The sequence below is a fragment of the Rousettus aegyptiacus genome, unplaced genomic scaffold, assembly GCF_014176215.1.
Source record: "Rousettus aegyptiacus isolate mRouAeg1 unplaced genomic scaffold, mRouAeg1.p scaffold_m13_p_2, whole genome shotgun sequence".
In the NCBI taxonomy this organism is placed as follows: Eukaryota; Metazoa; Chordata; class Mammalia; order Chiroptera; family Pteropodidae; genus Rousettus; species Rousettus aegyptiacus.
In genome coordinates this window covers 79,671,661-79,699,162 of record NW_023416295.1, presented here as the reverse complement: position 1 = coordinate 79,699,162, position 27,502 = coordinate 79,671,661, and the positions used below count along the sequence as shown (strand labels likewise).

The following is a 27,502-nucleotide window of genomic DNA, read 5'->3' as shown; positions in this document are numbered from 1 at the left end:
TGTGAACAAATATTGGTTGAAAGAGAAAATAAATATGGAGGAGAATTAAAGGTATAATTAATATTTGTCAGTATTTGAATGTACTTTCATTTGTTTTCTCCCTTAATGCTCATTATGAATTTTAAGATATTATCCAGCCAAGATACATAACTGGTAAAACTGGGATTGGAACCAAGATCTTACAGATTTCACACATGCAAGTATTGTTTTAATGTGTTACCATGTAAAAAAAACCACATAGAGTTCTTTCATTGCATGACTATTATGGTAAGTGGCAGACATAGTAAAATACTCAAAATGGGGAGACTAAATATAAATGCTGTTGAAGAAGATAAAGTTGAGGTGCTGCTTAAATTAGACTCTATATCGAAATCTATTAAAAATAATTATCTTCTTGCTAATTTAAAAAAAAAATTGATCATCTGTCACAAACCAATTTACTCTGTTAGCCTATAGGTATCATGACGGCATCACTATACAGAACATAGTAAAGTTATATTTTTTACTTTTTCTTGCTTTATTTGGGTCTGGTAGGCTTACCATTTGGAAAAAAAATAAGATATTGGCTTGGTTATTTTAGCATTCATAGTTTATTCACTCTGAAATAAAACATGATACTGTCAGCATACTATGAAAGCAAACAACTTAAATAGCGATTGCATGAGATAAACATGTTTTCATTTAATATATTTATTTTATTTAAGAAAATGGATGGCTGATGACTCACGTCCTAAAAGCAGACAGCACACCAAAAATTACCTGGACATCATTTTTTGTGTAGGACTATTGTGCCCAAGATATAATCTAAATATCCTGCATATTAACAACAGCATGAGAAGAATATACTTTATGATATAACAAGAGATTTTTCAGTGAGCAGAATAAAACATTTTCTGTTATAATCCTTGTTAGATAAATGAATGATCCTCCTAGACAAAACCCCTTCAAGTTGTTCTTAGAATTCAGGATTGTCTATAATGCAAAATTCCACTTCAGAGATACTCCACAGCATTAGTTTTTCAATTACTAATATTTAACATGTAACTTCAATCATAATATATGGCGATTGAAGTACCAAACTCATTGACAATGCCACTCTTTGTAAAAAATATTTTCATGTACAAGACGTTTTTGCATTAATTAATGCAAATGAGATACTTTCACACTAATCGGCATTAAACTATTTTCTATGTCCCATTATTGAAAATATTCTGTTTGATAATCTGAATAGCACTTAAAGGTCTATTGCTATACCAGTGGTGCAAGAAGTTTGTTGGTTTCCACTGAAATAAATTTAAACATCGTCTAACAACCTACAAACTATTTTTCTCTCTTGCATGTCAATGCAGAAATAAATATATTGCAATAGAACAGAATGAGAGATAAACTTTCAACGTTATCGTTAGTGCTAGAACTAGAAAGGCAAGGATGAAAATAACTGCTTCCACACACAGGTATTCACAGGCCCCTGTTAACAGAGCCAAGTATGTTCATTCCACAGTAACTGGTGAAAAGGTTCTTTCTTCATTTCAATGGAATCAAGTCCTTGCTTGTATTTTCTCAAGGACGTTACTTCAAATTTTAATTTACTCATCAGAAAAGTGGAAAGAAAAAACAAAATATTTTCAAATGTCTTGTTATAAAGGTTAAAAGACAAATTATATGGAAATTATTTAATTATTATATAAAGCTAGACCAAAAGAATAGAAGCAGAAAAACAAAATTATTTCAATGGCAACTGGTTAATTTCTCTAATAAAAATTGAGAAAAAAAATCTTAAAATTAATTGTATGAATTTTGTATTACTCACTTTTTACAATACTATATTCCCTAGACAATTAAGACTCACCTGTATTGAAAGATTTTTTTAATATTTGAAAAATATAATAAATATAATTTTCAAGAATGTATGATAATTTATCTGACTACTTATATATTAATAGCTAGGGTGATCATGTTTTCATATAATATATAAAATGCATATTTATGCATATTTATGTATATCTTTAGAATATATATTCCCAGACGTAAAATGTGTAGGTCAGAAGATATGCACATTTTATATTTTGATTCATATTACCAAATAATTTTGTAAAAGAGTTAAAAACATTTACACTGCTGCATGCTACACAAGTATCATTTTTTTCTTTAATGTCAAAAACAATATTACTTATTGTGTTGATTTGAATTATTTGAATGGAAAAAACAAAAACAAACTTCATTATTTAGACTTACAGTTTAATTGTGATTAAACTTAAATATCTTGTCATAAGCTTTAAATGCTTTGTATTTCTTCATTTGTGTCTTATCAAAGTGTTTTCTATGAGGTTATTAATCTTTTTCTTGCTGATCTCTAAAAGCTCTTTTTATATTATGAATTGTTACTTTGTTTACATGAATGCAACAAGTTTTTTACCCAATTAATGTTTGCCTTTTCACCTTCTATGTGTGTGCTCTACAAATAAATTTTAAAACTTTATATGATTATTTCTAAAAGTTATTTCCTATTTCCAACCTAGAAGCATACCAAGAAAAACGTTAGTAATATTATAAACTTAAAACAGTGATTTCTTCCAGTGCTTTTAAAATCCATGATCTCTTGAATTCACCTAAAATTATGTGTTTTTTTTAAGTATAAATTCAGTTTTGTTTTTTTATTTCTCAAATAACTGGGCCATTTTTAATACAATTGGTTCAGTAGTTTATATAACTTTTCTTTTTAAATAAAATTTATTAGGGCGACATTGGTTAATAAAATTAAATAGGTTTCAAGTGTACAATGCTTACTACCCACAGTCATTTGATTTTAATATTACTCCTAAATTCCACATAGAACTTTGATAATTTTCAGAATTATTTTGGTCTTATTTATTTGCCTTTTCCTGAGTAGAACCACTACAAAATGACTTTAAAATCCATTTTAACATCTGAGATGAGCTCATTTTCATCTTTCTTGTGACATATATGTACTCTAAATCTTGACTATTTAAATGTAGGTTTAATATCCTGATTAAATTCTTGTTAAATTGAAAAGAGGATTAAATATTGTGGAATAAAAATTGTATTGTCCATTACCTTTAAAAATCTTTTGAGTCACTTATTAAAACACATTTTTATTGGTCATAAACATAACTTACTTGTTCATATTTTTATTTAACATCTTCCATCATCAGGGTAATGTAATACTGAAGATTGTGGATTAAGTGTGGATTGTTTGATTGGCTAACATGTACAAACTTGGACAAGGGACATAACTGTTTGCCTCAGTTTCCTGGTGATGTTAAGAAATCAATGATTTCTTTTTAAAGGATGGGAGGTTACTAAAGTTAATAAAAATAACATATTATGGGAAAGAGTTATGAGTTGAAAATATTTGAGAATAACTTTTTTAAGGTCTGATAATGTTTTAAAATTTAACTACAACTGACTAAAGTAAGTGTTCTATAGCATGGCATAAACTGAAGGTCAAATATTATTATATGTACATAATAGTATATGTATATAGTATATAATATTATATAATATATGTATATATACAATATTACATATATTATATGTATATAGTATATAGTATTATGTGATATGTATACATGATATTACATTTGATGTTATATGTATATAGTATATAGCATTATATGATATTACATGTATATAATATCAAAGATTTGGCATGAAGACCAAAAATCACTCTAAATGCATTAGTGAAGATAAATGATATTTAACAGTAGTTGTAGAAGAAGAAAAATGGGAAAGAAAGAGCAAAGATCTTCAAAAGCCAACTCCAAAGATTTCACAGTAACTGATTTCTGAAGTTTTATGTAAAAGTCCACTTCAAGATAGCTGGATATATAAATATGTATATATGTCTGTATATATTCACATCTATGTATCTATGTATCTATGTATTTGTCTATGTATCTATCTAGGTATCTATCTATGTATCTAAGTATCTATCTATCTATCTATCATCTATCTGAATTTCTAATAGATGTTCCATGGCAATTCAATGAAGAAAGAAAGGATAATCAAACTTTTCAGGAAATGGTGCTAAGATAATTGGATATTCATATGAAAAACAATATATTTTTATTTATCTTTTGCAGCATGCATTAAAAGTAACCAAAAATAAATCAGAGTTCTCAAGGTAAAAACTAAAGTTTCTGGAAGAAAATAATACTTGAGAAAATCTTTGTGACTTTGGTTATGCAAAATTTCTTAGCCAAAAGCACCATAAATAAATGAAAAATTGAATTGGATTTCATCAAAATTAGGAATGTCTGATTTTAAAAAAAGTCACATTTCAAAATGAAAAGGTCAGCTATGGACTAGAATAAACATATTTGCAAATTATATATGATAAAAGGCTTCTTGTGTCCAAAATAAATAAAAAAACTCATACTTCAAAAACAAAACTTGTACTCTCTTTAAAAATGGGGAAATATGTGAACAAGCATTCATCCAAAGATATATGGATAGCAATTAAGCCCATGAAATCATTTTCAAGGAAATTTCACGAGGAAAATTCAAAAACCACTACATAATATTAGAATGGCAAAATAATAATAGCACTTGGAAGTTTCAAATAATTCTGGTGGGACTGCAAACAATACTTTAAAAAATATCTTCATAGGTTTTTATAAAGTTACCATATGATTCAGCAATTCTCACTCTTAAGTATTTCACTCAAAGTGAAATGTAAATCTATGTTATAGAAAAATGTGTCCATATATATACTGGATTTTTAGATAATCATCAACAACTTGAAATCACCAACATGTCCCTATACTGAGGAATGAAGAAATAAATTGTGATATATCAATCCAATGAAATATTGTTTGCAATGAAAGGGAACAAATCACTGATATATACAACATACATGAATCTCAACATATTCTGTAAAGAAACCATATTTACAAAGCTAAGTACTGTATGATTCCATTTATATGACATTCTAAAAAATGCAAAATTACAGAGATAGAAAGCAAATCAGTAGTTGCCACGGATTACAATTAAAGAGCAGGGTTGACTACAAAGTAACATGGATAAATTTTTTATGATGGCATTATTCTATATCTTAATTGTAGTGGTGGTTCCATGACTATGTTTACTTGTTAAAACTTGCAGACCTGTACACTAAAAAGGAAAGTTTTTCTTGTATTTAAATCACACTTTAATATAAAAAATATAAAAAAAAAATATATATATATATATATATATATGTGTCATTTGAGATAAAGCCAGATTCATAAGATGAATAAAGGAATAGAAGGATATTTTAAGAAAACTCTCAATCCATTAAGACACTACCAAGTATAATTTCCTGTATTTAAGTTGTCTTAAAATATGTTGCAAGATATGATTTTGCAAATGAATGGAAATATGGCTTTTAAATTTATCATTTCTATAAATCTAAGATGTGCATTTTTTCACATTTTAACATCTCTGAAAATGAGATGATTGAAAAAAAATGGAACATCATAATTTAATTGCTCCCAGAACACAAAATAATGGTGCACCATTCGATTGATGAGCTTGGATTGGATGAAATATAGTAATTATTCTACTTTAGCAAACAAGTTGTGATGAAGGGAAATAGATATGTCTTTGTCAAAAGTGTTAAAAGCTAAAATGCTGTGACCATTGTACTTTTCTGTGCTTTATCTCACAAGAGGCTACTAATTACCTAGTGGCAACTACTGAATGGAAAGGACACAATCGATATGGGAATGAGATTTTTAGTATATCATTATTGTAATGCATGATTCCAGAGAATTGTAAGCTAAAAATAAAATTTCCTGGGTGCTTAGGTCAGCTTGGCCAGTAGAACATTTTTCATGAACATGAGAATGTTCGACCTGCCGTGGCCACAAGTGACTGTCACTATAGAGTACTTGAAATGGGGTTAGTGAAACTGAGGAACATGCAATTTTTATTTAATATTAATTCAAATTTAAATGGCCACATGTGATTAATGGTCTTGTATGGGACAGCATACTCTTAGACATTGGGTTTGATAAGATTTAAGATTAGGGTGAAAGGACCAAGCAGTTGGTGGCTCTACTACACAGTTCTGAAAATATCAGTGCTGCTTTGGTCTCTATGGTCCTGCATCATCAACCTATTTTGGATCAGAGAGAATCAATAATTAAGAAGATGATTAGCTCAGGAGGCAGTTAGGCCAGCAATAAGATTACCAATTATTTCTCTTTTCTCACATCCTTCTGACAAATTTATAGGGTTTTTGTGAAATTAAGCATTTCTTTAGAATAGAAATTTCTACTAGATTTCTTAGAATAGAAATCTCTACTAGTCCCAATTTTCTTTTTTTTTTTTTTCCTGTGTGGTAGTAGAAAGAATAACAAAATTGGGAAATACAGATTAAGCATTATCATTAGTTATATTTTTAAGTATACAACAACTTATGGTGAGAATAATAAGATTTGAGACCTTAACCCAGATCTGTACTGAAATTAAACAGAGGTTCAAATCCTCCTTGATGATGAATCAAAATTTTGTAATCAGTAATTGACAATATTTTATATCATTTTTGATTATACTACTTTGTCATTTTCCAGTATATTTTTGTGTTTTATACATTACATTCTTTGGGATAAAAAGTTTTGTAAATTAAAAAATGTTTTCAGTATAAAATAATTACTAAATTCTGATTATTTCCAAAGTATCTTAACATGTTTAAACTGTAAGAAGTACGTTGTAATTTGAATCCCAGTAATACTGAATGACCTATCAAAATCAGCTTAAGTGCCTTATTTTAGTACTGTCACTGGCATACCACATGCATGGATATTAATATACACATATCTGTATTATATGTAGATATATTAGGACTATTTCAAAGGCATGTTCAACTTGTGCTCTACACAAAACAACACAGCTGAGAGGACAAGAGGAGGAGAAAGCCAATCCATATCTTGGCTATGCTGTAGCACAGAGCTGTGCTCAATCAGAGGGGAAAACATATTTTTTATCACACAACTCGCTGAGCTCTGGGTAAACTGTGTGTCCATGGATGCAAGTGCTCAGAAGGGACTGTATCGTGCTCTGTTTGTATATATTTATGCCTCCATTATTTAAATAAAGTCTTAAGAAAGGCTCTATCAGCATTCTTTATTACAAGTAACAGAATTGGATTTTAGCTAATTAAACCTAAAAGGTGTATATTAAAAAGGTATTAGTGCTCTTCCCATAAGTGACCTGCAGTGACCTCTAAAAATAGTTTATCATTCACTCAGAAAACCCCATAAAATCATGTAAATCAAGAGGTTCATATCTTGTCTATGGCCATGCCACCCTGAACAAACCTGATCCCATCTGATCTTGGAAACTAAGCAGGGTCTGGCCCGGTTAATACTTGGATGGGAGACCACCTAGGGAGACAGGTGCTGTAGGTGTAAAAAAATAATAATTATTAAAAAATAAAGAATTGTAAGCTGACAAAGTCTTTGCAGTCTCTGAGGTCAACCAAGGGTTGCCTTACCTAAAAACAAAAACAAAAACGAAAACAAAAAATCTTCATTTCATGCTCATTCTAAGAATACTCATGAAACTGCCCAGGCCATCAAAGGTAAGCATATCCAAAAAGCCACCAAGTATCTGAAAGGTGTCACTTTACAGAGGCAATGTTTGCCATTCTATTGTTACAATGGTGGAGCTGGCAGGTGGGCCCAGGCCAAAGAGTGAGGTTGGATTGAAGGATCAGAGGCCCAAAAAGAGTGCTGCATTTTTGCTGCACATGCTTAAAATAGAGACTATTGCTAAACTTAAGGGTTTAGATGTGACTCTGAGCATTGAGCACATCCAGGTGGACAAAGTTCCCAAAATGCAGCACAGAACTTACAAAGCTCATGGGAGGATTAACCCCTACATAAGCTCTCCTTGCCACACAGGGATAATCCTCACTGAAAAAGCAGATTGTTCCTAAACCAGAAGAGGAAGTTGCACAGAAGAAAAAGACATTCCAAAAGAAACTGAGGAAGCAAAAACATATGGCCAGGGAGTAAATTCAGCATCAAATAAATGCTAATATATATATATATATATATATATATAGATATAGATATAGATATAGATATAGATATAGATATAGATATAGATATAGATATAGATATAGATATAGATATAGATATAGATATAGATATAGATATAGATATATTTTAAAGGGAGTATTAAAGGTATTAGAGATCACATAGAATAGTTGAGGGGACTAAGGAACCCTCGGTGGGAGCTAAATTTCTAGGAATGTTGGCTGAAACAACACCATAAAACTGGCTTGTAAAAAACAAACAAGTACATAACAACAATCATTGCTACTGTATGAAGCCCAATAGAAAACTTGCAACTCTCTCACCCCACAAAAGCCATTTCACTACTAGGGACAGGACTATAACACCTGAGGCCAGTGAAAATCAGACATAGAAAAACTTAGAGACATCACAGAGAGCCTTCCCCTTCATACTGATCAATTCCAACCTAAAGTTCAGTTAATTCGTGGTTTAGATTACATGCCTCCATCCTAATTCTAGATTTCTACGTTAAGAACATGGAAACATGGGAACTATAGAAAGGCTAATCGAAAGATGATGGGGAGCCAACTGAATTATGTTATCTGGTACAAAACCACTTAGGAAAGTTGGTTGAAATAAAACATTTTGTAAAAAAATAAATAAATAAATATAGTTTATAGCAAACGGATCATTAACTGAAGACTTATTTCTCATCATGATTATTCTTAACTTTCTTATGATGACACAGAAAATTCCTGAATTTTAAGAATTGTGTCAGAACTCATCTTGGTTCAATAAAATTGGTCTATGAATGTGGTACAAAAACAATATTATGTATAGGGTATGCTTTATTAATTCTAAATAAATGTAAAAGGTCTCATAATTAAAACAAAGCAAAATAGAGAATGAAAACATACAACACAACTATGAAAATAAAATTAGAAAAAGAAATACAACCAGACAGAGAAAATGAAAGGAAAACATAAGAGCAAGAATTATAATGGGAACTAGGATCAAATTTCAATTAGGCTATTGTACTTTAAATAGATTGAAGAGTTGTCTTCCAGAGAATTTAGATTATATAAACAAGCAATCAAACTTATTAGGCTCAAAATACTCTATTTTCAATAAAGGAATCCCCATCTCCCGGAGATGTTTATATAATAAAATTTTGGAGCCAGAAATAACATTAAACCCTATTTAGCCTATGCCTTTTATTTTATAACAAAAAATTTATTATTTACTTTACAATGACTAGAGAAATGGTCACAGAAATTTGAAAAGCATGGCAAGCATCTCAAAAACAATTCACTTTGACTGTGCTAAACATTGGGAAGTTGGAAGGAAAAGAAGGCACGATTACCATAGTTTTTGTGGTCAAGAACTCTGTAATGTAGATGTGAATGTGAGAAACAGACATTTGGAGTAGATAATAATATAAGAAACATAGAATTAAATGATAAAGTAAAAGTACTGATTCAGAGGAAAACAAGTTTAGTATAGACAAAGTAGAGAGGGCCTCACGGAACTCTTGGTCCAGGACCACCTCCAAATAGGAAGGAAATCTAATTATGGGTAGTGAACACACAATGCAATGCAACATACTGTTGAATTGTACACTTGAAACTTATGGGATTCTGTTGATAAATATCACCCCAAAAATTTTTAATAAAAATAAAATAATAAAATAAAATAATAAAATACACTCTTGATTTCCCTTTGAACAATTTTCTCTCTTTGAGATAGCTTTCTCTTTGGTCTGATTCTTTCCTTATAGTTTTGAACAATCCATCATAAAATCTTATGGTTTTTGTTTTGTTTTGTTTCCCCACTTCATTTTTATCCTTGGTGGTACCTTAAATGCTCCAATATGTATTGACCTAGTTTTGATTTCTGTTACAAAATTATTTTTTGACACTTAGACATATTAATGAAATTTTCCCTATGGATTTTTTTTAAATAGCTGGTATTTATAAAATGTCTACTTTGCCAAATACCATATTAATCTTGGAACCATGATTAGAGCTCTCTATATATTATCAGAGTTGGTTCTCAAAATCTCCAAGAGATGGGTACAATCATCCCTATTTTATGAGGTTATATAATTTGCCCATGTTTATCTAGCAAGTATAAATCTAGATTTTCTGTTTCTAAAGCTGATGTCCTTTTTCCCAAAATCAGCATAACCTAAATTTCAATCTAGCTTAGAGGCATTGGAGCCACCCGATAATCGGGCACATTGTCAAATTTACCAGGTATTCTTTTAACAGTTCTACATATGAAAGAAAAACTTGTATTTTCATTTTAAAGTGGCGTTACATGATATAAGTGTAAATGCTAAAATATATACTAATAATTAAATTTTATTTTTTCTTTAGATAGAATGGCATTAAGCAGTAAAGAATAAATCATCATCATCATCATCATCATCATCCAACATGATGAAAAGTTGAGAGGCAGACTATAGAAGAAAATGTGTTATATGGTTTAGTATCTTTAAAGCACTTTCTTCTTGCTTCTTGAATAAGGTACCTGACATTTTTATACTGCCTCGGACCCCACAATTTATGTAGCTGGTCTGTTTACCATTCTGAAAGTTAGATTATTTTTAGTATTAATTACTCTGGTGTATTTCTCACATCATATTTTTTTTCAGGCATTTTTTAAATTAAGTTCCATTTCATATCATGTGAACAGAAAATCAGGTTCAGTGTCAAAACACTTGCTACAATAAAAAACCTAACTTTCAGGAATGATCATGCTATCTGCTGAAATGGTTTTTCAACTATCCAATTGTTTCTGTCAACTGATGATGACTTAAAAGGGCAAAGTCACTATTTCTAAATTCCCAGAATTACAGTCACATTGGTAAAAAGGTAAAAACATAAGATTTGGAATCCAGAGGCCAAGAATTAATGTTGACTTTTGCACTCACTCTTCATTTAACCTTTGGCAAAATACTAAATATGCTGAGCCTCGGTTTCTCATTGTGTAAAGGAAGGAGTTTCAATGAGATAATTGTCAAGTAGTTTCCAGTTATAAATTGGAAATTATATATGGAAAAATCCCAGACACAAACTGTTATGATTAATCCATTTGTGGACTGTTGTGTGAGTACAAACTGGGGATAGTAGAAATAATGACATACAAAAAAATAAATAAGTTCTTAAAATGACTCATTGCTTTTAGCACTTAGAATATGGTTAATTAATTAAAAGTCAAAACAGAAAGGCATTTGCCTGGGGCTGGTAGAACTGATAAAAACTGAGGAATTTTTCCCTGTAATAGTTACTGAATTTTTTACATCAAACAGGCAGACTCAGTATCTTTGGAAATTTCTCTATATAGCACACATATAAAAACCTATCTTATTATTATAATTATTATGAAGTCCATCATCTTATACCTACATATATGCTATGGAAATACTGTCCAAATGTCAAATCTATAGTCATTTCGGGAAAAAAAGTGGCTAAATCAAAACACTGACTTGTGGCTAGATAAATACAAATGATGCAAATTTTATTTCTTCTCATATTTGAATGCAGCTTTAGGGCCTTGGCTGAATTGCAGCTTCTTACAGATATATGTTAAAGTGGACTTTATATGCATTTTGAAGATAATTAGAAATAGATTTAATCTTAAATTATGTTTATAAATTACTTTCAATCTAGAAAAAAAGAAAAAAAGCACTTTGTGGGAGGTGAGATGAGAAGCAGTTTAGGAAGAGTTCTGATCTCAAGTTTGCTGAAGACGCATTGTACAACTTGGGATAATCTGGTCTTTGCAATTATGTAGTTTCTTTATAAAATGGGGAGTTGGAAAACTTTCTTTCACATTTAATATTCCCAGATACTTTCATTTAGTCTGTGATTCCACATAGGGAGATTAATAATGATTTTTTTGTGCTGTCTTTAGACTACTGAATATTATAAAAAAAAAGGATATTTTTTATAATTCAAAAACAAAGAAAAATCTTCTAAATTAACAGTAATCTGCTTTCTTCAGTTATCTTTAAGATTAAGTTCCTACAGCTCTAATAGATTTGTGGAACCCTAGTTAACTGACAAGGTCATAGCTTTGCAAACATCGCATTTATTTGATTCAATCAGCATCAATTACTCCCTGGTGATTGATAACAACTAGTGCCTACCATGAGTCATAATTTATAGATGATATTAACACTCTGGGGAGTGAAATACAGCAAGTCATAACTAATGTTTGCTGCCAAACTAAAATGAATGCAAGAAGAAAGAGATGTTAAGACATCTAATTCATCCTTAAGACAAAAGGTTGTCAAGTAGACCTAAACATGTTAGGGAAAGAGACTGGGGCAGAGAAAGGACAAGTGAATGGGACAAACCTAAGAGCATTACACTGCATTAACAAAAAGATAGTGATGGGACGGTAGGAAGGAAGTCTGCAGAGTGCACATCAATTAATCATTAGTTATGCTCATTTTAAGCAACTATGTTGGCCTTTTAAGATTGCTGTTACATTTTACAGAATAGAGATGTATTGTTAGCATTTGGATATGTACTCCTAAACACAGCACAGCAATTCAAGTGAATTCTTTCCAAAAAGAACAGTTTATGCAATTTATCTTGAAAGACTAATATGTCATTGTCACATAAATGCCATTAGTTTTACTATCTTGGGAAAATACAACAATTTAGATATCACATATAATGATTTTTTTTTCAGCTGGTGTGATTTCAGTTAATTTTAAATTTCCTCTTCATAACATTCTATGTTATCTGAATTTTTAATATAAACATCTCTAATGCTAAAAAAAGGTCTTTTTGGCAATATTGAAATAAAAACTTAATGAAGAATGAAACTCTAAGTAGAATTTATAATTTTCCTTTCTCATATCCACAGATTTATCTTTCTCCTTTTTTAGGCAAAAATGCAAGATGAGAAGAAAGCAATTTTTTTTATATCTTCAGAATATAAAATATTAGCACTCCAAAGATGCTTCAGCCTCCAATTTTTCATTCCCCAGAATTAAAAAAAAAAAAAAATGACTAACCTCTAAATTTTAAATTTGCACCTAAGTAAAAGTATTTCACACTATGAACTATCTTGCAATGTGTCATTGTCTTACTGACTTTCTCAGTTAATTAACACCTAATGTCCAAGGCTTACTTTTTTTCAGTCTTCTTTCCCAGTCTTCTGGAAACTTATTTGTCTTGAATAAAAAGTGAATTCTCTGCTTAGAATCAATTCAGTGTTGAGCAATTATGTGATCAACCTCAATAATTTGTATATTTATTGTTTCTTTTGTTATTAATTTAAGTAAATGATAAGAATTGTTAATTTGAAAATAAATGATCCATTGGTAGAAAAAGACAAAGATCCATGTGACGTGGTAATTTATATTTATGTACCTGAACCAATTGCTGAATAGAACCAACCAAAAGGAAACAGGATGGAGTAGGCAAAGTATACATTGTGACTTTCAGAGTCTAAATTTATATAATTTAATTTTTATATTATTCAATGAGAAAAATTTCTAAAATACCTGGTAAACTCTAAATCAAAAAATAATATTGCAATATATGTACACTATTCATAAGTGTTTTTTTTTTTAACATATAGCACACTGAGAATACATATGATAGAGGTTGTTGCTATTCTTTTTCTTTAAATCTGAACCCAAAAGTTTTGATTATAACTTTCAAGGGTGCTTATTTGACCAAACACAATTAAAGACATCTAAAGAAGTTATGTATTTGGGACATTGTAAACATTACAAAAAGGCAGTATACACTTTCATATAAAATGCTTCTAAGTCTAAGTTTTAACCTACCTCAATCTCCAATTGATACATTTATAGAATAACTAAAGGGTGAAATTACTAGATAGATAGATAGATAGATAGATAGATAGATAGATAGATAGACAGATAGATAGATGAATGAATGAATGAATAAGTAAATTTCTCTCTGAGTATCTACTTGGAAGAAAAATTTACAAAGAAATCCTAAGAAAGACAAGGAAACCTAAAGAATAAATGTAAAATTTTTAAAATTAGAATAGTCAGGCTGATTCCATGAAAAAATCTAATCCAAAAGACAAAGTTGTGGGACTTAACATTAGCAGATAGCTTTCTCTGTCCTGGTAATTACTCTAATGAGTCTATCAACTACTTCATCTTGTCCGTGTTAACATTTATTGTACTTCCTTTGCCCTCCACTATCTTAATGATGACAATGAGATTACACATTAGGATGGAAAGATATTGATTGATCTATAAACAATAAAGACCATTATCCTGATTCCTAATGGGTGACCATACAAGGGATTCATTTAAAAGAATGTAGGAAAAAGCATATGGTGTTTCCTTAAGACAAGATTATTTAAAGCGAATTATTTAATTTTCATGCTATGACTAATTCAAGAACAACCCTGACCCCAAAATAATGACTTATAGACTATTTTGTTTACTTAGACAATCATTGCTAATCTGGCACATTCTTGATATGCCTATAGTTATATCCTTTGGTACTTCTCTTTTCAAAAAATTCCCCTAAATAATAATTAAGAAAAATAATTAAAAAGTAATTAGAAAAAAAAACCAAAAAAATCTATTGACATTATAGTAGAGGGGAATTTTAATATGATTTTATTTCTCCTAATTTTTAAAATAGCAAAGGAAATTTGCTTTGATTTATTATTGTTACTATTGGGTTTATAGCCTTCGTTTGGATAAATTTAGACTTTATTTTTTAAATATTTGTTTATATTAATAAAATGTTACAAAGTGCCCATGATGAACTTAATATTGTGCAGGTCATGGCTGTGCAGGAAGCAGGCTGGGTGGAGCTCAGTTCTAGATTAAATGAAACCAAATCAAGTATACAGATGTGTAAATACCTCTAATATGATTAGATACAATATAAAGAGAACATATTAGGGGACTTTATGAGTTTTTAATTTTTATTATTAATAAAAGAATTCTTAGAAAAATCCACGTGGGTAATTTGCTGAGTGGATTTGGTACCCAGCTTGAATTAAAGTCATTCTTATTAAGTGTGTGACCTTAAACAAATCATTCAATCTCTCTATGCTATAATTTTCACTGCAATAAACTGTGAATAACAGAACCTAGGTTTTTTGTAAGAATTAAAAGAAGTAATGTAGTTAAAGCATTCTCTACAGTGCTTGGCCAGAAATAATCAGTGAATGAGAACTAAATTACCATCACTCTCTTCTTCCCCATGATATTATCCTTCCCATTATTGTCATTATCAACATAACTTGCCTTTCAAGAAATAGTGTTCATCAGCTGGAGAGAAGGAAATGGAGTCATCTATACGAGAGAAGTATAAGTAGTTAACTGTCAATGGAATTTAATGTATATAGGGGAAACAGTAGCAGGAAATGAGAATGAAATTAAAATCAAGGCAAATTGTTAGGAGCATTTATGGGATAAAAAAGAGTTTGAATTTCAGTTAGGCAGTGTGGTTTTCCCAAATTATTTTAAGCATGTGAATGACAATTAGATTTATAGTTTGAGAAGCAAACTACTGGTTCTAATGAAGATGGATTGAAATAGGGTACAATAAGAGAAGCTAGAGTTTGATATCCCTTTTTTGTAGTCATCATTTGTTATGACTACTTCTTAAATTATTTTTTTCAACTCGTATTATAAAGATTCTATTTTGTTTTGTCCAACTCTTTGATTCCTAAAGTCCATTCTTATGCTGTAGTTAATTCAAATACTTGATATAAGTAGATATACTTTTGTTATAATTTCCCTTGCTCTGCTTTTGCTATACTGTCTTCTCTAAATGTCCTGTCATTAGGTTAAAAATTAATCTGGGCATATGTGTGAGGGTGTTTCTGGAAGAGATTAACATTTGAATCAATAGACTCAGTAAACGCTGTAATAAACATCAGGGTGCATATATCTTTACGAATAAAGAGTTTCAAATTTTTAGGATAGATACCCAGAAGAGGGATTGCTGGGTCATATGATAATTCTATTCTTAGTTTTTTGAGAAACTTTCATGCTGTTTTCGATAGCGGCTATACCAATTTACATTTCCACCAGCAGTGTATGAGGGTTCCTTTTTACCCACAGCCTCTCCAACACTTTTTATTATCTGTCTTGATGATAACAGCCATTCTTACAGGTGTGAAGTGATATCTCATGGTGGTTTTGATTTGCATTTCCCCAATAGCTAGTGAAGCTGAGCATCGTTTCATATGTCTGCTGGCCATTTGTATACCTTCCTGGGAGAAGTGTTTATTCAGATCCTCTGCTCATTTTTTAATTGGCTTTTTGTTTTTTTGTTGTTGAGTTGTATAAATTCTTTAGGTATTTTAAATATTAGCTCCTTATCGAAGGCACTGTTTGCAAATATCTTCTGCCATTCAGAAGGTTGCCTCTTTGTTTTGTGTTGACTTAAAGAGATTTGATTTTGGGTGGTGAACAAACAATGCACAATATACAGATGGCATATTGTTGAATTGTACACTAGAAACCTACATAATTTTATTAATCGATGTCTGTCCAATACATTTAATTAAAAAATAGAAATGAAAAAAAAATAGATGGAGTAAAGCAGATTACCTTTCTTAATGTGAGTAGACATCATCCAGTACACCAAAGACATGAAAGAACAAAAGGCAGAATAAGAAAGAACTTAATATCTCTGCCTGACTATCTCAAAGCTGGAACATTGGTCTTCTGTTTTTGGACTCAGGCTAGGACTAGAATTGACTCTCCTGATAATCATTTGAACTAGAACTGAAACTATTCTATTAGTTTTCCTGAGTCTTCAGTATGCTGGTTGCAGATGGACTTCTCACTGTCCATAGTTGAGTGGTCCAATTTTTTTTTTATAATGGATCTCTCTCTTTCTTTCCATCTCTATATATAAATACATGAATGATATGTGACTAATAGAAATAAACAATATATGTTTCAGCTATTGGCTGCCCAATATATGCCAAGTCCTGTGCTATACACTTCATTTATCAAATAATTCATAATTTATTTGGTTCTCAGTTTTATCATCTTTAAAATAGGTACAATAATTGTATATAAATAATTTATTGAGTTAATTTGTATAAAGCATTTGGAAGAGTGCCCAGCATGCACTATGTACTCCATTAATATTAGCTTTCTTTTTTATTATCTCCATAAGACTTCACCTCTCAAGAAGTGAAAACCAGGCCTTGAAGAGGAAAATTAACAATGTCCAACATCACATAAGTAGTTGATTTTTTGAGGTCCAGAATTGAACCCCAAACTCACATATGTCTAAGACCTAATTAGGGCATGCTCTTAACTTATAAATATTGATTTGATGTGCTTCAGAGAGACTTTGAGAAAGGAAAATTAATGTTTATATCTAGAGAGATCCTAAAATTTAATTCGGTTTGACTCTGATAGCTCCAAGAATTTAATATAGCATTATTTGTTGGGAGAAAGATGAGAAATTTGCAAAACTTCAAAAAGCCATTCAACCATGGAAGCTGTCTGCTCATTTTCGTTACAGTAAAATTTTCAGCATAAGTGGAGGCTAGAGAATATAGATAAAAGAATGCACCAGTTCTCATTTTTTACAAATCATACATCGTATGATCAAAAATTGATGTAGTAAGTAAATATCTCTTTCCTCTGACTGACAGTATTGAATTAACCCATCAATCATCATCATATTCATATTTTTATCTTGTTATGTGTGTGAAACTTTTTGGCCTCTAAGATAGTCATTCCTAAAAATTAGTCGGTTCCCCTCTCTCTTTTGAATTCTATGACTTGACAATAAAAATTGCTTATTCTTCTAATTGCTTAATAAAAATTATTAACTTTCTACTTGAGCGAACCGTTTTAGAAGATAACTAAGGGAGGAAGTGGAAAAGAGGAAAAAGAAGAAATGGAAGGCCCCAGTTATGTTCTCAAAGAGCTTTTAATTTGACATTCTACCTCAATTTTCAGGATCATTAATTTTTTTCCAACTCACCAACTAGAAAGATTAATTTACATGTCTATTTCTATTATACAAATAGGGTTGGATAAAACAGTTTTGTAGTGTTGGCTTTTTTGTTTTGTTTTTTATATATATAAGTGTGTAGTTTCCATTCATCCCTTCTCTCAAAAGAGAAAAGTTTTAGCCTTTGAAGAGTGCTAAAACTGTGAGAGTGTTTTTGAAAGAGATCAACATTTGAAGCAATAGACTGAGTAAGGCAGATTGCCTCCTCAATGTGGGTAGACCTCATTCAATACCCTGAAGACATGAAATAGACAAAAAGAACAGGAACACAGAGATAGATAGCAAGACTCAGATCCTTCCCTCAAGTTTCCAACCATCTGTAAGGGAGAACAAAACATAATACCATGTGAGTTTGCTACAAAGTATGGCAAAATAGTGCTATCTGTTAGGAGGGCTTGGGGAGGCCTTGGGGAGGCCTAAGGAGGAGGGGATATTTGAGATAAGTCTTGAAGAATTAATAGCAGTTCTTGACAGATTTTTCAAGATCAAAAAGATAAAAGAAGTCATGTCAAAAAAATTACCAGAGAAAACTTTAAAATGTTCCCAGACATGATCACATTAGTAGGAAAGATTTCATCAGCACACAGATCCAAGCTGAAGTGAATAAAAGCACTTCTATGTTTCTAATAACTTCTCAGAAAACACCTAATACTAAAATTCTGTGTGACTAAGAGCTGTTGATTTAAAATTTATTTTTAACATATGTTTTTATTTTTCAATTACAGTTGGCATGCCATATTATATTAATTTCAGGTTAGAAATTTATATAACAAAGTGGTCACCCTGATAAATCTAGTACTCGTCTGACACCATACATAGTTATTACAATATTACTGACTCTATTCCTTATGCTATACTTTATATCTCCATAACTATTATGTAACTGTCAATTTGTACTTTTTAATCCTTTCGTCTTTTTTATCTACCCCCAACTCCCCTCCCATCTGATAACCATCAAAATGTTCTCTGTATCTATTAGCTTGTTTCTATTTATTTTGTTTATTTTGTTCCTTATTCCACATGTAAGTGAAATTATATGGCATTTGTCTTTCTCTGTCTTATTCTATTCAGTACAATACCCTTTAAGTCCACTCATGTTGTTTCAAATGGCAAGATTTCATTCTTTTATTTACTTGTTTACATTTATTGCTGAGTAATATTCCACAGTATATGCATACTATCCCTTCTTTATTCATTCATCCACTGATGAATACCAAGGTTGTCTCTATATCTTGACTGTTCATACTGTTCCAATAAACATATGAATTTACATGTCCCCTCTTAAGCAGTGTTGTGGGTTTCTTTAGATGAATATCCAGAAGTAGAATTTCTGGGTCCTTCTTTGTCTCGTTATAGGCTTTAAAGTCCATTTTGTCTGGTAAAAGTATTGTTATCCTAGACTTTTTTGTTTGCTTATTTCTGTTTTCATGAAATATCTTTCTAATCTCTTTACTTCTAGTCTGTGTGTGTCTTTTGATCTGAAATGAGTCTTTTGTATGCAGCATATGTAAGAGTCTTGTTTTCTTATCCACTCATCAGTCCTATGTTTTGATTGAAGCTTTTAATCCTTTGTCATTTGAAGTAATTGTTGATATGTAGTTATTTTATTACTCATATTTTTGATATATATTTTCTTCTTTTTAAAGAAGACTTTCCAACATTTCTTATAATACTGGTTTGATGGTGATGAGCTCCTTTAGCTTTTTCTTGTCTGGGAAGCTCTTTATCTATCCTTCGATTCTAAGAGATAGCTTTGCTGGATAGAGTAATCTTTGTTACAGGTCCTTACTTTTCATCATTTTGAATATTTCATGCCAAGCCCTTCTGGCCTGCAAAATTTCTGTTGAGAAATCAGCTGACATCTCATGGGAGCTCCCTTGTAGATAACTAATTGCTTTTGTTGCTTTTAAGATTCTCTTTTTGTCGTTAAACTTTGGCATTTTATTTATGATGTGTCTTGGTGTGGGACCCGTTGGGTTCACCTTGTTTGAGACTCTCTGTGCTTCCTGGGCTTGTATGTCTATTTTCTTCACCAGAAAGGTTTTCTGACATTATTTCTTCAAATAGGTTTTCAATTCCTTGGTCTTTATCTTCTTCTAGTGCTTCTATGATGCAAATGTCCGTACCTCTGATGTTCCACAGGCCCATTAAACTATCCTCATTTTTTTTTTGTATTCTTTTTTCTTGACACTATTCTGATTAGGTGTTTTCTGCTACCTTAACTTCTAAATTGCCGATTCAATCCTTTGCTTCATTTAATCTATTGTTGATTCCCTCTAACGTATTCTTCATTTCAGTTACTGTATTCTTCATTCCTGACAGTTTCTTTTTTATGTTTTCTATTGCCATTTTTATGCTATCTCTTTGTTAAAGTTCACACTGAGTTCATCTACTGTTCCTCTAAGTTCACTGAGCATCCTTATAACCAGTGTTTTACACTCTGCGACTGATTGCTTTTCTCCATTTTATTTAGTCCTTTTTCTAGAACTTCGTTCTCTTCTTTCATTTGGGACATTTTTTTTTGTCTCCGTATTTTCACTGCCTCCCTGTCTCTGTTTCTATTTATTAGGTAGAGCTCGTATGTCTACTGGTCTTAGTCTAGTGGCCTTATGTAGTAGATGACCTGTGGGGCCCAGCGGTGCAGACTTCTATGGTCACCTGAGCTGGATGCTCCATGTGTATCCCTTGTATGGATATTGTGTGTCCTCCTGTTGTAGTTGACCCTTGGTTCTGTTTGCACATCAATGGAAGGGATCAACCTTTGGACTGAGTGATTGTCAGGACTGGCTGTTAATGGCCTGACCCTATGAAGCAGGATTTGCTTTAATAGGGCTCTGGTGCCTGCTCAGTCTTCCTTTGGGTGTGTAGTCCTTGGATGTAGCCTCAGGTGGTGCTCTGGCTTGCTTCAAAGAGAGCCACCAGGGTGTGCCAACACCTGTGCCTCTTCAGAGAGGCCTTGCCACAGGCCAAGTTCAGCTGCAGCCTGTGCCCTTCCTTTGGCCATATGGCAAGAGTCACCAAGCAATTGCAGATGGTCACTGCTCGTGCTGAGCTTGGAGGTGCCTTAAGAGGCCAAGCCTCAAACTGAGGCATCTGCTACTAGTGCCAGGCTTTGGGATGCTCAACAAAAGGTACATGTGAGATGCTGCTCATTTGGGTTTTATCAACCTTGGAGAGATTTCATAAAAGTCCGCAGCATGAGCCAAGACAAGTCATTTGTATGGAAAAGCTACTGAAAGCGAATAAGTTGCATGGGGTCTCAGGGAATTGCCTAGGCAGGACAATGAGAGTTAGCCAGATTGATGGAGATTCAGATATGGCAGCCGCTTGTAATTCCACACAAAGTGAGGAGGGCTCAATGAAGAAATAATGCCCTCTGTTGGTACTTCTTTCTGGGAGAACGTTGTCCCTTCAGCCCTGGTCCTAACTCCAGAAAATTCCGTTCTTCCCTGTATGCCCCTGGAAACTTTCAAGCTGTCCCAGTGCTGGATCACAGAGTGTGTAAATCCACATGTGGGCTCTTTAAAAGGAATGCCTGGGACTCAGACAGACCTCTTTTTTACTCAGCCATGAACTACATAGGTTTTCAAGGCCAGAGATTGTGGGGACTTCTCTTCCTAGCGCTGGAACCCTCTTTTGAGAAATGTGGTGTGGGGTTGGGCCCCCTTGCTCTTTCAGGAGGACCTCTGCAGCTGAGATATCCCTTTTGATTCTCAACTGTCACACACAGGTGTTGAACTGGCCAGCTCCATATCTCCGCTCCTTCTACTAGTCTTGAGGTGGCTTCTTCTGTATGACCTCAGTTGTAGGACTTCTATTCAGTTAGACTTCAGGAGACTCTCAATGACGGCTGTTCCATAGTTTAGTTATGATTTTGATGTGATTGTGAGAGGAGGCAAGAATGGTGTTTACCTATTCCATCTTGACTGAAAGCCTCCAAAAAAATCTATTGTTAAAGTGAAACCATCAAAGAGAAAATTGAGTATCATTTTATAATATCTAAATTCTTTGTGTCAAGACTGGACACATGAAAAATACCATACTCTGTGTTTTAGTCTCTGTTTTCTACCAACAAATCCAAAAGTTCAATGAATTAACACATTACACACTCTGAACCAAAAAGTATGTCTTAGTTCTTTCATATTGGAAGAAATGTGATATTCACCAGATGACCTTAATAGCAGCCAGTCTCCTTTGTTGGTATTAAAAGTGAAATAAAAATCTGGTCACTGATTAGAAGCCAAATAGAAGGAAAGGATGTAAGAAAAGTAATGGAGGTAAATTTATTTTTTCACTATCTGAATTAATATGAAAAACAAAGGGGCCTACACCCTGAAAATATGGGGCACGTTTCCATTTAAATTAAATAGTATAGGGCATAAAATATAGCACACAATACTTAAAACTCCACATCTTAAAAAAATGTAAAATTCAATTGAAGTCTTTTTTTCACCATTGAAAGCAGAACATTGTTAACCCCAACATATATTTTAAAGTAGTCTAAAATCAACAGTCTTATTGTAAAAGGTAATCTAAGAAAATGAAAATATTAATAGGACATTGATCAATAGTAAACTTAAAAATCATGTTCCTATGTAAAGAGCATTTTGAAGGAAAAATAGAGTAATATACAAAAATACGAATATAGCAAAATTTAATCTGTAGTTTCTAAAATACATTTTCTGAAATTAATATTAACCATGTATTATTCTATTCTCCATAATAAATTCCCATTTCACTTTGCTGATTCCCACTTATCCTGTCAAAATTCATAATAATCCTTTTGGTTGTTAATAAATTCAGTAAAAGTAACATAAGTGTAGCTCCTCTCATTTACATTGAAAGTTTGGCACAAGTACTCAGGTCATTTATCAGCATTAATTTATTAACCTCTTCAAGAAAAGATATATCATTTCCTGTCATCAATATTCTCATCTTTGCTATCGCACTCTAGGTTTTATTCTTTTCTTCACACCAATGCTGAAGAAACAGATTTTTAGGAGGATAATTATGATAACGGACTCGCTCAGGACTCACCTGTGCCAGTATCTCTGCCTTGTCTCATTTACTATTTTGCTTTCCAACTGAGTTTGTGTCTCTACTTCATTAATCCATAAGTCTTGGCTCATTCTATCTTTGCTAGGTGCTAAAAGAAAAATGGTGAGGATCTTCCATATGATTTCAATTATTACTTTGCTTTCCAACTGGGTTGGAATCTACACTATTAATCTGTAAATTCTCATTTCATTCTACCTTTGCTTGTTATAGGTTGTCATTATCACCCTCTACCCCATATAATTGATGTAAATTAGTTAGGACAACCTAGGCTTCCTATAGTTACTTTGTATTACTTTTAAATAAAGAAGTCATCAAGGCTCACCATTGTTATTGTTCTAGTGGATCCCTTAAGTGAGAAATTGCTTTTATATCTCTTGACAAACTAGATTGGGTGAGGGAGGTTACTTGCTATCTCTCTAGACATACAGAAAAAGTAACAGCAGAAAATACATTTTTCCTTCTTACTAAGAACAAAAGTGATGATAAACCTTCGCTGTATATGTTTAGTCACATCCTTACAAAAATCATCACAGTCTTTTGTTTACTAATTTATTTGTTAGCATGTAATATTTCTAACATAGCATTTATACTATTAACTTTTAATTATTTGTATTCTCCATAGCAAATATGTTGCCTTGGATAATACACTTGTGCATCACTTAACAGGTGACATATTCTGATAAATGTATCATTAGGCAGTTTTGTTACTGTACTAACATTATAGAGTACACTAAGTTTTATGGTATATCCTATTGCTCCTATACAACATGTTACTGTATTGAATATTGTAAACAATTGTACCATAATGATAAATATTTATATATCCAAATATAGAAAAGTTATAGTAAAAATATGGTATAAAAGATTTTTAAAAATGGTATGCATATATAGGCCACTTACCATAAATGGATCTTGCAGAAATAGAAGTTGCTCTGGGTGAGTCAGTAAGAGAGTGGTGAGTGAATGGCAGGCCAAGGGCATACTGTATATTATTGTAGACTTTATAAACACTGTGCACATAGACTGCAGTTTATAAAAAATATTTTTCTTCCTTCAATAATAAATTAACCTTAGCTTATTGTAACATTTTTACTTTATAAAGCTTTTATTTTTCAACTTTCAACTATTTCATAATATTTAGCTTAAAACAAAAATTCATTATACAGTTGTACAAAAATATTTTCTCTATATCCTTATTGTATGTTTTTTTTTAATTTAAAAAATATTTTATATGTTTTACTTTTAAAATGTTTTGTTAAAAACTAAGACACAAATACACACATTAGCTTAGACCAACCCAGGGTCAGGGTCATCAGTGTCACTGTCGTCCAGTTCCACTTCTTATCTCACTGGAAGATCTTCAGGGGCAATAACACACATGGAGCTGTCATCACCTATGATAACAATGTCTTCTTCTGAAATACGTCCTGAAGGACCTGCCTGAGGCACTTCTTGAGGAAATGGCACTGTTTTCAGAAACATGACCATGGTGGTTTTCTATGTTTGTTTATTTTTTTAATCATAGATTTGCATATACACAAATACTTCACCATAAATATTCCTCTCTATTAATGAAAACGTTTTGATGTTGGGGTCCATGTTTTCAAACATTTAAAAAAAATTGTTGTCTTCAAAAAATTCTGTAAAACACCTTACTATGAATATTCTTGAGGGTTCTTCTTTTCTTCTCCTGCAGTTTCCTTTTCTCTTACTTTTTTTTTTTTCCAGATATACATTCCTATTCAAGTTCCAACAATTCCTCATCAGTCAATTCCTCAGGAACACCTCAGGAGCTCCTCAATGTCTTCCTCATCCACACCCCGGTAAAAGTCTTTTGCCATCTCAACCACGGCCTTGTTGATTTTTGCAGCCTTCTTATCCTGGGCAAATCCTTTGAAGTTATGGATCTTTTGAGTGTCTTTTTCCAGATGCTATTCATACACTCCCAGGTGGCATCACCCTAAGCCCAAGTAAAGCTCTCTATATAGTTATACATGTTGTAATTCTTCCACAATTACATCAGTATCTTCTCAGTGTCTTCCTCAGTAGCAACAATAGCCTGGGCAAGGGTCTTCAGGTAGTAGCTTTAAAAGTTTCTATAACTCCATGATAAATTGGTTTGATAAAAGAGATGGTTTTTGGAAGGAGAAACATCACTCTGATATTAGAATGAAGATCATCAATAAAAGGAGTATTTCTGGGAACATTATTAATAAGAAAAATTATTAAATACATGTTATTCTCCAAACAGTACTTCTCCATTTCAACTGACATAGCAATTCAGGAGAGCATCTTGGAAGAGGAGATGGGTCATCCATGACTTCTTATTGCTCCTACAGCACACTGGCAGTGTGTGCTCACTGATACACTTAATGGCCATGGAGTTCTCAATGTGCCAGATAACAAAGGATCTCTATTTGTAGCCTATAACATTGCACCCCCAAAGACTGTTATTCTCTCCTTAAAACCCTTGAAATATAGCATTGATTTGGCCTCTTTACAGATGAAAGTCCTTTCAAGCATCCATTTTTAGAATAGGGAGGTTTCATCCATATTGAATATATGCTTTGGCAAGTAATTTTCATCCACAGTCAGCTTAGCTAGAGTTTCCAATCTTCAGCTGCTTTCACATAAGCACTGGCAGACTCACAATTCACTTTCACCTTATGTGAAGAATAACAATTCTTGAATCATTTAAACCATCCAGAGCTAGCAGTAAATTTAGCATCATAGTCAGGTCCAGTCTTTTCTTTCAATATCACAAACAATCTTTTTACTTTGGCCATGATTGTCATGGTGCTGAGAGGAATACACTTCTGTATCTGGTCTTCAATCTAGGTCATTATCCATATCCCCAATTTTTTGTCAGTCTTGTTCCATTAATGAGGCTAATCCATCACTTTGCTCTTGTTTTTCACGATCTGGCCATGGTGGAATGGAACGTGCTTGATGGGCGAACAGTAATTATCACTGATTTTTCACCTTTGTAGTTAATCAATTTAAATTTAATTTTCAGGTCAATCATTTGACTTGGCTTCTTATTTGAAAAAGGATCAGTAGATTTTGTACATTTAGGGGCCATGGTGAACAAAGCAACATGAGATTAAATAACGATGTAATCAAGAGACATAAATACAAGACGTGTGAGGCTGCTGCTGGAGTAACACAGCATCACAGCAACCTTTTCTTATATAAATAGAAATAGCACACTCTAAAATAATGATATAATGTATAGTATAGAAAATGCCTAAACCTATAACATGGTTATTTATTATCATTATTATCTAGCATTATGTACTGTACATAATTGTATGTGCTATACTTTTATATGACTGGAAGAGCAGTAGATCTGTTTACACCAGCATCATCAGAAACACGAGAAATGCACGGCACTACGACATTACAATAGCTACACTATCACTATGCAGTAGGAATTTTTCAACCCCATTATAATCTTATGGGACCACCATCATATATAGAGTCTCTGATTGACCAAAACATTGTTATGTGGCATCTGATTGTACTACATCTGAAGTCCCTATCACAGTGCCTGGCAAATACTAGCACTAAATTATTGTCTGTATAAAGAACTATTGAATGAATGTAATCATCGTATTGCTGCTTGGAGAGGTTTAGAAAGCTTCCTGTGTTGGTATTTCATCTTCGACTGTCTACTTCAGTGCCTGAAATTCTTGCACTAAGAATTCATTTCTGTGAGGAATGATGAGAGAGATATTCAGTAAATGGGTTATACTGGTGAGATAAGCAGTCTTTCTTCTCTAATAGCTCCACAGTAAGGAAAGCAAAGGTTCTGATGTGCCTTTAAACTTCTGTTACCTTCTTTCTTTTTTCTCTCCATACTTCTGAAGCTCATAGGGATTACAAATATATCAATCAATTTCTAGTCTCCAGAGTGAAGAGAATGATTTTCCTTCATCTCAATTTGATGGGAATAATTTTTTATGGTTACTTTCAAAGAGATATATCTTATTTTCTATTCATGACCTATCAGTTATGATTAATTTACACACAATGTTTTTTCTTATCTGTTGAGACTTTTCTAGAAGCAAACGGTACATAGGTAGTGGAAGAAAAAGGAAGTTTGTAATGGTTCAATTCAACTTCTTAAATTTAGAAAGGAGGAAATTAAGACTTTCTCAGACTTGTTTGAAAACAATTTTTTAATCTGTGAAGACAAAATATTGTGAAAACAAGATTCATTCAGAAGATCTAAAAATATTTTAAACTGGTGTTAAACAAAATCTGTCAATATAGTCATTTACACAATATCATCATACCTATTAGTCAATGTGGGCAAAGCAAACACCTAAATGTATACTAAACATACACATACATATCTTAAAAACACATACAAACACACTCTCACCCTATGTCTTAATGACCATTGTA

General features: G+C 32.1%; 1 protein-coding gene and 1 pseudogene across 4 annotated transcripts in view; one reads left to right on the top strand and one right to left on the bottom strand.

The window, feature by feature from the left end:
• Window positions 1-27,502, bottom strand: part of DPP10 (dipeptidyl peptidase like 10) — a 1,197,668-nt gene that overhangs the window by 132,478 nt on the left and 1,037,688 nt on the right. The gene's annotated exons all lie outside the window — the stretch shown is intronic.
• Window positions 7,295-7,412, top strand: LOC118614020 (annotated as a pseudogene).